Source organism: Diadema antillarum, unplaced genomic scaffold (assembly GCF_040938485.1).
Source record: "Diadema antillarum isolate AM-2024a unplaced genomic scaffold, OU_Dant_1.0 scf00000209, whole genome shotgun sequence".
NCBI classification, from domain to species: domain Eukaryota; kingdom Metazoa; phylum Echinodermata; class Echinoidea; order Diadematoida; family Diadematidae; genus Diadema; species Diadema antillarum.
The window spans coordinates 426,599-441,834 of record NW_027271098.1 but is presented as its reverse complement, the minus strand read 5'-3'; positions in this window follow the sequence as shown (position 1 = coordinate 441,834).

Below are 15,236 nucleotides of genomic sequence, written 5' to 3'. Positions count from 1 at the left end.
ATGCTAAAATAACTGTCTGATGTTTGCTTTTAAATTTCGAAATGAATAACAGTAACATTCAGCTGCGTTTAATGGTAAAATCAATGTTTTGTTTGCTTTGACGTTCGGAAAAGAGTAACAATAATATTCAACTCCTGACAATGATGAAATAAATGCTGGATGTTTGCTTTTATGTTCGAAAGTAAATTGCAATAACATTTAGCTGCGGAAGATGCTAAAATAAATGTCGAATGTTTGCTTTGATGTTCTGAAGTGAATAACAATTTATTCAACTCCGTACGCTGATAAAATAAATGCCGGATGTGTGCTTTTACGTTCGAAAGTAAATGTCAATAGCATTCAGCTCCGGAAGATGCTAAAATACATGTCGAATGATTGCTTTTACGTTTGGCATGTTTGGAAGTGAACAGCAGTAACATTCTGCCCCATACGATGATAAAGAAATAAAAATTGGATATTTGCTACGGTACATTTCGAAATAAATATAAGTAACATTCAGCTATACGTTTCATGGTCCAAAATGTCTGATGTCTGCCTTGACGTACAAAAATGAAAAACAGTAACATTCGGCTCCGTGCGATGATAAAATAATTGTCAGATGATTCATTTCACTTTCGGAAGTGGACCGTCCCAGTAACATTCGGCTCCGTTCGATAATGAAATAAATGTCGGATGTTTGAAATGAATAACGGTAATATTCTGCTCCGTACGATGCAAAAATAAATAACAGATTGTTGCTTTAACATTTGGAAATGATTAATGGTATTAATACGCTCAGTTAGATGCTAAAACAAATAGCGGATGTTTGCTTTCACGTTTGGAAATGGATTAGGATAGTATTCAGCTCCGTAAGATTCTAAAATGAATGTCGGTTGTTTGCTTTTACATTTAAAAATGAATAACGGTAACTTTCGGCTTTTTACAATGCTGAAACAAATGTCGGATGCTAACAAATGTCAGCAAATGCGGGCCCATTTTCTCATTTCAAACGTAAGTTTTGACCTCCTCAATATATGGGCATCAACTTTTATAATAATCTCTACGCCTATTTGTCAAATCTTTAAACACAGAGTAAAATGATTGAATTTTCTATTTATTTGTTTTAGACATGGACATCTGTATCACTTCAATAATGCTTAATATTAATTTGTCTATACATTAGTAGGACCGATTTAGTTTTTCTAATGTTTTTCCTGATTTTTTTTGTCACCAGATTTTACTTTCGACCACCAGAAAATAAAAATCAATGATATTGGTGGCCCGATAAAACCTAGTGCGGAGCCCTGTGTATTCTATTCTTCATTGTGATCGGCCTATACTTCCAGATTTTCATAATCGCATTGCTGGAAAAAAAAAGTTTCAGTGCTTGCGTTCTCGGGGAAGTAAACTTCGTGAAAGGCACAAAAAAAATAGTTTTAAAAAAAGCACTACGAGGGAGATTGATGTTTTGACACTGGAGCGTGATTAATGGCAAAGATATAACTGTCAACGTAAGCAGGTGCGCCCCGACGGTTGAGAAATCTACGCGCACGGTATGACTGTCTCGATCAAAAATCAAAACACAGTGGTTAAAGAAAAGCAAATGATGGGGCAGCGCGTAGTGCTATCGTAAAGCCCTCCATTGGCACGGGTGCTATGTGCATACCATGTACGTGTGTTGGTAGGTGTTGGGGATTTTCCTTGTCAGCTGTGTATCGGATATTTCTTCTTGGGCGCGCGATTGTTCTGGTCTCAGAATATTTACAATCGAGTGTGAAAACATTTGTGACATGTCTTCGCTATCCACGCGCGCTTAATCGGAGATGCTGAGTGATGTTTGCAATTTCGATTCGAGCAACATTCTGGGAAAAACAATAAGTTAATTAAGATCGGGACATTAGATTTCCCTTCGAGGTAACCGAACTTCGAGTTATCTTTTTCGAGCTACGCGAATTTTAATACACGGAAACTCCATAGGAACAATCGGGACTTTCATTTTGCCCCCGAGGTAAGTGATATTCGGCTTATCCGACGTCGAGGTATCCGAGTTTGACTGTATTTCCTAACCATTAACTACAGTTCAAATTTACGATCAGCTCGATATCCGAAAGTTCGTTATTCCGAGGGCTCTTTATTTTTCTTTCTTTCTTCCACTTTCTGTGCAATAAATCAACAACAACAATGGCTATCAACCACACATTCTCCACATGTTTAGTTCATGTCACGAACATAATTCCATGAAATAACAACTACTTGATCAGACACCATCTTGGGTAGGTAAATTATGGTCAAAGGTCAAAAATGTCTAATCGTGTATCTTGATAAATGCACGTCCTATCTTTCCCACATTTTGCACACGTAAGGAACATGTTGCAAGAATCATTTCATAAAATAACTTTTTGCTCAGATGCCATCTTGGCTGTGTAAAGTGGAATCAAAGGTCAAATGTAAATATTTTCCACACACACATGGACCTCGATAGATGTATCATCTCATAAAATAACGACGATTTGGTCTGACGCCATTTTGGTTGTGCAAATGAGGTATTATCTCTATGGGAGTACATTTTTTCTGGAAATTTTAGTACATGTCAAGCACATATATTTCTCATAAAGTAAGTGATTCATCAGACAATGTCTTTTCTCGGTAAATTAGGGTCAGTAGTCACATTTATTTCCGAATAAATCGGATCACCTAATTTGTCAGTGTTGACAAATTCTAAGTCTAGTTTATCTTTCTTGTTGTAGGAGATATCAGAGACTGACATAGTCTTCACCATCATGTGGTCTTTGGTTGTAGCGATTGGTATCATAGTCCATGGAGACCTCGCATCTCCTATTGCCGCTTTTTCTGGTAAAACCGCCATCTCGGAGGAAAGTACCATAGACATAGAAGGTGCAGGAACTCCAAGAATTCACAGACACAATTTCCAGTGGAATTCCTCCACCGAAAATGACGAGACAAATCAAGCAGGTGATCCACCAAGGCTCGACCAATTGCAGTGGGTATGGTTCTTTGAGTGGACGTGGGTGAACGGTCTGGAGATGAGCTGTGCCTTCGTTGGGATACTAGGAAACCTGCTCGTTATCCTCGCATTACGGATGCAAGTAGGAGTCAATAAACATTCGACCGACATCTTCATCGGAGCACTGGCAATGTTTGATCTACTGACATCTATTTCTATTCTACCCTTTCCTCTTGCTGTCAAGGTGCCTCGTACGGCAGTTGGTTCGCTCTACTGTAAGTTTGTATACTCGCGTAACTTTATGTGGGTCGCAGTCCACATGTCCATTTATACACTTGTAGGAATATCCATCGAACGCACGATTGCAGTGGTGAATCCACTCCATTTCCGATCTTACGTCACCACTCGCAAAATTTATTCATACATATCGGCGGTGTGTGTTTTCTCGTTTACATCCTGTCTCTATTCGGTAAATACGGGGGTGGTCAATAACATTTGTAATCTCCAACTTGAAGCCAAGTCCAGTAAAACAATCTTGTTCTACGTACTCATGATCAGGTTTTTCTTCCCTGTTACCATCATGATCGTAACACAGTCGGTAACGGCATGGTCACTCCATCGTCAATCACACCGAGCACGCAAGGATCTTTCTCAGGCCTCCTCGGTATCGTCAACTCACATACGAGCTCGCAACCGTATGGCCAGGCTGACCCTCCTCATTGTCTTGACGTACATCCTGACATTTGCTCCTTTTCACTTAACTGGCTTTATGTTGGTATATCTCCAGCAGGAAAAACTGCAATCGTACCTACGTAGCCCCCTTCACAACGCTGTGTCAGTACTGATTTGTGTTAACTCTTGCGCGAACCCTTTCATATACGCATCCCAGTACCCAAGGTTCCGAGCTGCCATTAGAAATGTTTTTAAGTGCAAACGAGCTGACAACCGGGAACATCTCTTTTCTACAGTGGAAAAGTCATACAATACGGAGAATGTCCACAATCATTAATGTGTGCAAGTGTTCCAACTCCTACTACTATCAGCTACGATATGAATCTGGGCTATATACCCTCGTACATCTATTGAGGAGTTCTTAAACCAAAATCCCTGTATACTGGAAGTCGATTGATGTAAGCGTGATAGAGGGTAGTATTATGTGAGTCCTGTTTAGAATTATCAAAATAGAAATTAGACTTAATGTCATACCTATACATGTCGAGTGTTAACAATATCGTGCAAAAATTGAAGATAAGGGCAAATAATATTGGCAGTGGCCATATGTGGTGCCTCAGAGAAATCAAAATGCATAAGTGACTACATGTACCATGCAACTACCCATCAGACATAGTTGATGAGGAACAGCCATTTTGGTTAGATATATAAATTGCAGCTGAAAATGTTTTCTTCAAAACGCTGAATAGCAATTCAAAAAATGCTGGCGAAACGTTTTCTGTTATGAGATGCAGCACGATCATGTTTTCAGAAGATGGAATCAGTGATCAGGGAATGCTAATCGACAAACAAGGGCAATAAGAGTTGTTGATTGGACTAGTCCTAGAAATGTACACGGAGGATGCTGCTTATTATGACGAACAAGAGAAGTTTGACTTCTAGAAAACGTACGTTACGGTTGGTCCTTTATGAGGCAATTATTGACTCGATATCTATTCGTGACGATGAATAATGACTATATAATACTGATGATGTTTAATGATGAATAAAACTTGTAAAATACAAATGATGATGACAATAGCAATAATGACGATCACTATCACTATCAACAATATCGATGACTAAATGAGTGTTCAACATTCACCATTGATTCAAATACACACACGTATTCGACCTGCCAGTTGGTCACATAATACTGACAAAATAAGCCTTATATATAGCATCTTTCTTCTCTTCCGCAGATTACAGACAAAAATGAAAGCAAAACAAAGTGCTTCAGACATCATCAAACCACCTAAATTGTCATTAAAGAACTTTGTTTGGGCTTAAATAATCATAATCACACATGCAGAAGCCAAGACCCCCCCCCACACACACACACACATACACACAGAGGTACGCTGTGCAATCATTTACAATTTTCCAACCTTTCAGTAGGCCTATACGAGTGTCTATTCTAAAGTAACTTCCTTCAAATAAGACTTGTACTTTACATAAGGCTAACATGTATTTTTTGCTGTGGTTTTTTTTTTTATGAACCTACTGGAATTGTACAAAAGTTTTCAATAAGTATTACAGAATGTCGCAAATTATACCTGCTCATTTAATACGTTGATGATCATATGTTTATAGTGCATTTTGCTTTTTAACGTGCGATTGAAATTGATATAATACGTACTAGCAAACTTAAATAGTAACCCAATTTAGACTAGGGTTTCGATGTGTTAAATAAAGAAAACTAATGAAATGAATTGAATTGAATGAATTATCTATATACTCTGTAGTATGTATTGATGACAACGGACAATGCGCAGTCACACTTTACAATTGCAAGCAACGACAATATTGCAGAAATAAATATAAATATATACATTGTTAACATACAGTGGTAAATTTTTGTTTATATTGTTGTTGGTGTTGTTGTTGTTGTAACGGCATGGTTTTATCTTCGGCATTCAATGATGGTACTAGTATTGATTCCTTCGTTTCAGTCAGTCAGTATCCTTTCTATCGAAGAGTGGAAGGTTGTTTTTTTGATGTTTCATTCCAGGCACAAAAGGGAAATAAATCATCCATGCAGCGAGCTCTTTTCGGCAAAGCCAGTTTAAACAGATCTATAAAACTGTTCGTCGAAAATAAAGGAATTATTATGTTCGATGAAAATAAAGTACCGGTCAGTAACTAGATATCTGCTACTTTTTATTCACGGTGCATTTTTTTGGCCTCGCCGTATTCTTGGTTGCTTTGTTGTTGTTGCTTGGGACATTAAAGAAATAAATGATTGTGATGTTAACCGTATTTCGCTCCTACCCCCTACTATGCACATACTTACTCACTACCTTTTACTTTAACTTTTTCGGGAACGATGGTGTAGAACCGCTACGAACTGACACGCGCACTACAATCGGTGTAGCTGAACAACGGAACTAATTAGCCTGGATGGTGTTTCACAAAGATTCTAAGTCGGACTTAAAATTTAAGATTGACGATAAATTATGGTATGCTGTGTGTGTCTTTAATGTTTACCAACCTTCTAATGAAAATGAAGATTTCTGAGACCTTTTTCATTTAGCCATCGATAATACAAATGGAATAAATAACAATGGAATTAGAGTTTCTATTCTGTAAACATTACTGATGATTTTAAGTGGGTGATGATGTAACCTTGTGAAATTGAACAGGGATACCAGTGACATACCATAATTGTACAAGTTAATCTCAAATCAAGTTCGATTTCGTGAAACACCCCCTTGTATGCTACCAGGACACGAACCATTTTTCTTAACGCAAACTATGTAGGCCTATACAGACAATTTAGTTAAAAGAGGTCTGTACTGATATTCTCTAATTATCTTATAATTCTTATTTACATCTTTTTAATGCCTACTTTATACTGGAAAGAGAGGATTTTAAGACCCCGGATAAGCCTGTAATGATTTTTTGAAAAAAAAAAATGAAATTCGAAAGCGAGCAAGCCGGTTAATGGAACGATTCACACAATTCGGCGTACGTCATAGGTTCACAACTCCGACTAGATGGCAAGCAAGACAAGCTACATTGTATAATAGATATCAATTTACTGATGAAATGTGGATCCCTATAATGCATGTGGACCCCTATGGAAACTAGCTCTGGTGATCAGGGTGTTCCACCCCAGGAAGTGGCAATAAATTCGAATCAAATCCAAATCATCTCACTCGAAGTACCAGGTAAGGTACTGCCAAAGTTGTTGTTTAGTCAAATTGCAATATGGATCTGAAACAAACATGTCAAATAATATCTATTAATTTCCAAAAAGAATCACTTATTTTTTTTTAATATAGAACAGGCCTAGAATTAGTAGCCTAGATAAAACTTGTTCCTGTGCTGAATTTTGTGATAAGGAATCTGGTTTATGGATTTCCGATGTTTTTAGCGAACATAGATCTCTTGGTGGTCCTATTCACACCAAGAACTAGATCTAATTTCAGTAGGACCCTATCTCGAAGTGTGGTCTGACCACGTACGCCACTTGTAGGGGCAAGCATGGTATTACCGGACACGCACATTTTTGCGTACTAATGACATTCTGTACGCGCGAGACTTCGTAGAGTAGCCTCACAGAACTTTGTGTGGACCGAAATTGCAAAAAAAACACCACATAAAAATGTGAAAACACGAAAAAAATCACATTTTACCTCAAATTTATAGTTGAGTGACCCGCACCTCGTATATAGTTAATATTCATGCATGTTTGAATCACATTTCATGACTGAAATTCTATGAAATCCCACTCACATACAGGAAAAATGCTGAAGATTCCAATAGAACCAAAATTTCACTGATCGATATCGGAAATTTGTAGCTATCGTCCTCAAACGCGAACGATGCGGAATAGTTGTGCGCTAAGGGGCCCGCAACTCATCACCCGCGCGTGCAGCTCCCATAGACAAAGCACGTAAACTGAAGTAGAGTCTATGACCAGTTGTCGATTTTCTCACAAGGTTTTATTGCGTGAACTGTTCGAAATGTTCGAGACAGACATTTTACCGTAAAATACGAAATTTGAGCCTCATTTGCCGATTTTTTCTTTGTCATCCGCTCGGTGAGAATGTGTACGGTGATTTTTGGGATGAATTGTGATTCTCGTGCAAGGACTAGGTGCGAAAGACCTCGATTACTCGATTACGAAAATCGCGTCCGGTCATACAATGCGATTTAGCACCGCGCAAAAAACAAATATTTTAAGAGGGGGAACGTTTGAAGCATATTTTCTAAAAACTGGAACGAAGAATTGACATAAGTTGGCTGAAATCATAATTTCCAGGAGTCTGTGAATAAGTAGTGTTATTTTTAGCCGAAATTTCATCCTCTGAGTACAGAATTCAAAGCCACGAAAAAAAGCGTCCGGTAATAGGATGTACCACCCTACTACACTACACTACAGTGCCGCGCCGCCGCTTCGCGATCCCATGGCCCACCGCGCGCTGGCCCTGTAGTGTATGACTGTCTAGGCGTGATATTAGCGTACTCTAGTACAATTTGTACTTCCGAATCCATGTAGATATCTCAAAATCCACCTTACCAGATTGCACCAAAATAACACGAAATACTTTATGGCTCATATCCAATTGCTCACGTGAATTTAAACCAAATCGCTTGTAGGGAAGCGTAAGTGCCGTGGATGTCGACTTTCATGTCGTGTTAGGACAAATGTTGCATTCAATTCCTTCCAAATTACCAGATTGGAACCACTTAGCTGCACAGACGTTAAGGTCAGTACGACTGAACTTTTACACATTTACACTGTGTACAGTGTTACTATAGATTCAGGATTTTATGCAAATCATACGCCTATTTACTCGCTAGATTGAAATAGATTAGCTATACAGCTATCATTATAATTTATGAAGATGTAGGTCCTACTACTGCTATACAGAGGAGGCTCGGTATGCTTATTGCGTGTGCCAGATATCTTGCCATCACTTGTTATTTTCTTTAAAAAACAAACAAACAAACAAACGTGCAAAACCGGGACCGCCCCTGGCGGTGTAGGCCTACAGTACTAGGCCTATTTCATTGGGACTGATAAAATCAGTTTGTTTTTACTATACCAGGCTCTGTTACAAGTGTACATTTGATCTATGTCCAGTATATCGATTTTCCTCTGTAGAGTGTCGACGAATCACTGTGTGTGTGTGTGTGTGTGTGTGTGACCAATTGACGCTCTAGCACATTTCACTGTATCATTATCAGCGGGGGGGGGGGGGTTACTTTACGTTGTTATCTTCAATATTTCAGGTTTTTTCCTTGTCTTGTACATTTTATATAAATGTAGTGTATGAATTCCATAATGTTATGACTGTATTAAAGTGTTAAAACTGTTATAAATGTTGTGAATGTTATGTCATAAATGTCTTATTATGTTATAACTGTTTATATGTTATATATGTCACAGTATGCCCCACTCACAAGCTGCACTTCTTGGGGACTATGTTTGGTTTTATTTTCAATAAATTGAATTGAATTGAATGTCGTCGCTTAAAATTGCTCTACACAGTCTAACTTTAAGGGCAATTACGCGGTTAGAAAATTTACATTTAAACAAATTTAAATATTTATCTTTACTACTGAATCACTTTCTTTATTTCAAGTCAAAATCATTTTAAAAACATGTTCATCCTTCCCAGGTGTTTGATATAGAATAGGATGAGTACAATCCAATAAATATTAGAATTGCTATGACACGTAAAAGGACTGGTTAGTAACGTTACGAAAAAAAGGACATGACAAAAAAAAAAGTCAATGTCTTGTAACAAAAAGTGTGCTGAAATTCAAGTTACTGCAAACAAAGTGTTATTGCATCATGGGAAATGTTCATGCAAATATCTTTAACAGTTCGACCAATACTTTATAAGCTAGACCCCCAAAAGCATGGTTACGTTACAATTGTCCGGAGTAATTCCGCAGCTCATTTAACCCTTTTGTAATTGACGAAATGTCACATGAATTCTGGAGTATTAAAATGTATTTATCTTTTACACTTTAGCAAAACTTTGAGGGAAATTATCAGGGGAACCCCAGTCCCACATGTTCATTTTAAATGATGGTTTCAGATCTCGCAAAACCAATAAATACGATAAATAAAATCTACTGAATTGAAAGACTTTAATGATTGGGAAACATCCATGGCATTATTTGATACCTAAATTAAAGAGTAAGATAAAGAGGAACATTTCTTTTATCCATGCCATATTCACCTAACTGCGGAATTGCTTTTTAAATCATGAGTGATCGCGGCGTACATGCCTGCGCACGCACATGAAGTTAGCCGCTTTTATTTGCACAGCTTTGGTCTTTATGAATTAGATAAACAGCGTATCAAAAAATAGAATACCGGTACAGTCTTCTTTTAAAGCGACATTTATATATAATACATCGTTACAAATGGTGAAAATTTGACACACACACACACACACACACACACACACACAAAAGATGACATTTTGCCTTATTTCGAGGGTACTGAATCCGAATGTGAATAAGGCAACTTTGGGATTGAGTAGGATTTTATTTTTAAGATATTCAAGCACCCTCAAAATAGGATAAAACCATCAAAAAACTTCGGGCGGACGGTAAAGCGAGGTCAGGCCCAAAATCCTGGCTTTGTCACCCAGACTATAAAGTATAACCAACATTCCGAATAACCAACGTTATTTTTTTTTCCTTCCTTTTTTTTTTAAATCATTGGAATAAGGAAACTTAATATTTCGTTTTCGGAACAATCTTTGGAGCAACGAACAATAACGGTGAACTAGCTGTAACGCGGGAAATGAAAGATTTGATTATAACGTAAAGGTGTTTTGGAATTAAATTAAAAACACTTACGCGCGCAAAATAAAATCTTGGGTTTTTTGAGGGGGGGGGGGGAGGTGGTTTTTCTTTTTTTTGAAAAGCAAGCAACAACAAAAAAGTGAGACAAACATGCTATTTACTCACAAATTAGCCGTCCAGAAAGACTATCGTTGGCTCCACAATGTCGACTCCGTATCGAAGACTCATTTACACCACGCAAGATTGCTTCAGTGTCATCTCCTTTACCACATGTTTCTAAAGGCCCGATCGATTAAAGCTTTTTTTTAAGACTTGATCGTCAAAACTCTTACATCGGGTTGAAAAAGCATAAAACTTGGATATAAAACGGACACATACACACGCGCGCGCGCGCTACAATGAACTTCTTAATAAAACAAAAAAGTTTGTTGAAGTTAGGTAAGACAGATAAACATGACTAGATGTATATGTTTTTTGCAGTACAGTATTGACTTTGGCTTAGCCATAAAGCAGCGACAGAGTATGGCCTATTAGTATATATCTAAACAAAAATGAAATCAGCTTACTTCTCCCTGTTATTGATCTGACTTTATGTATAATTTATATATATATATATATATATATATATATATACATATATATATATATATATATATATATAATTATAGAGTACGGTGTAGGATATCTGCAGGAAGTATTAGCATAGTCAATTTAAAGAATAGTCCAGTATGGAAGAAGGCTCCTTTTGTCAATAAATGGCTGCGTATCAGACTAAATCAATCTTCATCAAAACTTGTTGGATTTTCGTTAAAACAAGATAGCTGTATTCGAATATTTTTAAAACAAAAAAAAAGAGCAGTTACAGCACTAATGAACTTATCAAGAAATTGTGATCATTTGACAGTATTCAAAGTTAAGTCTATCGTTGAATGCACACTACGCGACATTCCAGAATAAAGCGAGAGAAATTTTGAAGAAAAAATTTAAATGTTCTTTCGTGAATACGAAAATATCGAGAAACAACACTCTCGTATTTATTGATATAATATACCAATGCAAGTTACAGATAAATCGATTTTGAGTAATTTTTCGTAAGTCATTCCATTTATTGAAATAAGCACCCTACATAATCTTAACCTCGTATACAGAGTTTAAATCTTGCTGAAACTGCAAAGAAAATGTGTGCATCGTATCATATGACAATTCATATGTGCCAGTGAGGAACATGTATGTCAAAATATTAACAACTTTTGATGACAATATACGTCTCACTAGCATTGTGGGGGGCTGCATATTATGTAATGTTCTATTTCCACAAAGAACCGCTTTAACATTAGTTTCCGCAACCTACGTTTTATCTACTAATACCTAAAAGACTTATTTTGCCTGCTGCTGTCAATCTTGTCACTACGACCATTAGCACCAGTGGACATGAAATGATTTTACTTTAACTCAAAATGATATGAACATGATTATGAAGCATTAATAATCATATATTTTATAACCCAGCTAACGTTTGGACGTTTTCTTTTCATTGTTGAAAAATTCCAAGTTCGTTATTTGGACGTTTTGTCAAAACGTTTTCAGAGCGTCTTTTTGTGGAAGGTTTTCGACGTATTCAAAACGTTTCAAATGGACGTTATAAAAACGTTTCGGATTATCTAAATACCTGCAGAAAACCTTGTAGACGTTACATAAGTCAATGAAACCTTTTAAGAATATCCAAAACGTTTGTGGACAATCTACGGACGTCCAGAAAACCTTTGAAAACTGTCTAGAACGTTTTAAAAAAACGCTTTAAGAACGTCCAAGATGTCTTATGACCTACATGTAATCCAAAACGTTTAGAAAACCTTTCATATCCGTCAATAACATCCAGAAAACCTTTTTTAGAACGTCTTATGTTTATTTTTATTGGTTATTTAAAAAAATTGTAGTTATGAGATTATACATGCACAATCTGGGATTAATGTACCCTAATCCTATATAATCCTGTCCTAACCTGTTCCTAATGTCCTACCATCAATACGTACATCCTATTCCCAATTGATGAATCTGTATCACATTCTTTTATATACCAGCAAAATCTGGTTGGGCCTCAATACCAGCCTAAAAATGTATGGGGATGGAGCCTTCTCTTTTGTTGCGCCACGTCTGTGAAACTCTCTACCAGTCTAGCTTCGCAAATGCAACAGTCCCAATATATACCTTTAAGTCTGAACTGTTAAGACTTATCTTTTCCAGCAACTTTGTGAATGATGTGTGACACTTTGTGGGAGCTGGGCGCCTTTGAATGCTTCTACAGATAAATGACGCTATATAAATGCTGCTTCATCATCATCATCATAGTGCATGAAGATATGGTTACTAAAATCAGATCACACACACCTTAATTAGGCCTATTAACATATTGAAAATACCTCTTCTTAGCACAATTTCGAAATTGTGAATAACTGAACAATACCGTAAGTTTAATTTTAACATAGAAAGTTTGAACCCAGCATAAATCTTTAGATTTCAATGTCTAAAAACAGGTTTAGGAAACGTTTTGAAAACGCTAATATTTAATGGGAAGTCGTTTAAAGTATGAAACTCATGAGCATCCTTTATTCAACGAGAAAATTTTTACTCCCGTCAATTTCAGGCCAGCGTTTGTGCATGTTATTGTAACAGCTGATGTGAAAATCGTTGGTCAGAAGATTAGTGGAATATTTCTGGAATGGCTTGGTTCATCTTCGGCATTTAATGTTGGTATCAGTTACGTTGAGACGGTGATAGTACAGTTTTCGTCATGAACGCATTCAGGTTTTCACACTCTGCTAGATAATTTAGAAACCATTTAAAACAAATTGTATATTGAAATTATTAAATCGAAGGTATACAATTAAAAAAAAAAGAATTAAACGTTTATTTTATGAAGATCTGCTTTGAAATAGCTGACACATCCAAAGCCAAAGAGGCCATAAGAAAGGGTGGGTCCCATTTCTTATTATGATGACTTTTTATATCTCTGTCATTTCAAAACCGATCTTTATCAAATTAACGTTTAATTCCTCTTAGAATTGAGTTCTCTCTAACATTCTAAATTTAGATTTAACGGTTCCCAATTATCTAAAGAAAAAAAATCAAATCTGAATCAATATTAAAATCAAACTATACTATCTCTTTAAGGGCCAAGAGCTTATCCTGGAAGTTAGCTACCCTTGAACTTAAGGAAAACTGTCTAAACGTAACTCCTAACTCCCTGCTTTTCAACATCCATGGATAGTGCAGGGTAATGAATTGAATAGGGAATCCATTAGCGATATTTTCGAAGGAAAAGACCTAAGAAACTAAAATGCCAGATTGATTTCTTGATGCTACGCTGTCTTTTGAATTTTCATTCCATGCACATGAGAGAAAAATTAATTGACCATGCAGCGAACTCTTTTCAGTGTAGTCAGTATGGACTAATCGATAAAACTATTCGAAGGAAATGAAGAAAAAACTGTTCGATGGAAATGCAGTAATTGAATACTGATACTTTTCATTCGTAGTGCATTTTCTTGGGTTCACCGTATAGTTAGGATTGTTGGCTGTTGTTTTTCTACTTTTTTGAGGGGGGATGAAAAAAGAACTCAAGTAAAAGATTGTATGATACCCGTAAATCCCCCCACCCATATACACATACTTACTCATTTGTTTTTACTTAACTTTCTGGAACAATGATGTAGAACATGGCTTTATAAACACACTAAGAAACATTTTATTTGGATACGTCACAGGAGCAATTATAAATGACATCTAACACATTTTGAAAAGAACTACTGCATAGAAAGGAATTATTAAGATACTGTTCTTGCGTCGAGTTGCTTATTTTGCAAGGGACTACCCAACCACCTTCTGTTCCTGTGACAACAATGCCAGGCTGAGTACAACCATGCAGATATGTCTCGGTTTTTATCCAGTGCTTTAGTTCAAATGCCCTATCCTGTATGCCGGTTCTTCTATATAGCAATCGTTGACTTTTTGCTGTGGAATTTCCTCAGATTCTTCCTGATAACTATACCTGTATAATATTGTCAGACAAGTTTACTATAGGAAGCCAAGGACTGTTATGATCAGTTTCACCAATAATGTTGCAACTGCCGTTTGAAGTGACTAGAATATTCTGGAAGGCACGTAGGTATTATTTATGTTGGTCATAATGATTGATCCTTTGCAACTTTGATTCATTTCATCTGCAAGCCTGAAAATATCACAGGGGGTGGGGATCGATTGTCAATGTGTGTGTCGCGGGGGGGGGGGGGGTTCTCGTGTTGCGCCACGGGAAGGGGTGGGAGTGCGTCAGGGGAAGCAACAAGGACAGTTCTCGTGCAAGGGCAGCGGACCGTTTTTCAGTTTGTGTGTGTGTGTGTGTGTGTGTGTGTGTGTGTGTGTGTTTGGAGGGGTATGCTACCGGACAGGGGAGGGATTAAAGTTCAATGTTATCCCCCACTTTGTTAATAGATGGGAAGAATCTAAGGGCGGGATAGACGGAAATTGAAATTCATGGGGGGTTGATTCTTTTTCGATTTTTTTTTCTTCTTTAAAAGAATCAAAAGTGTATGGGGGCGGGGAGTAACTCGCTCCATGCGCCTGCGTATTGCAGGTGTTTTTCTACTGGTCGAGCCCCAACTGCAACGATGATGAGTTCGGTTTTTGCTTCGAATCCTATGGGAGTGACAGGTTCGATAATGTTATCTGTCCCAGATGGGGTACAAATAGACATCTTCGGAGAAGTCCAATCCAATGAGACTACGACACAGTATCAGCATCGTTCTCGCCA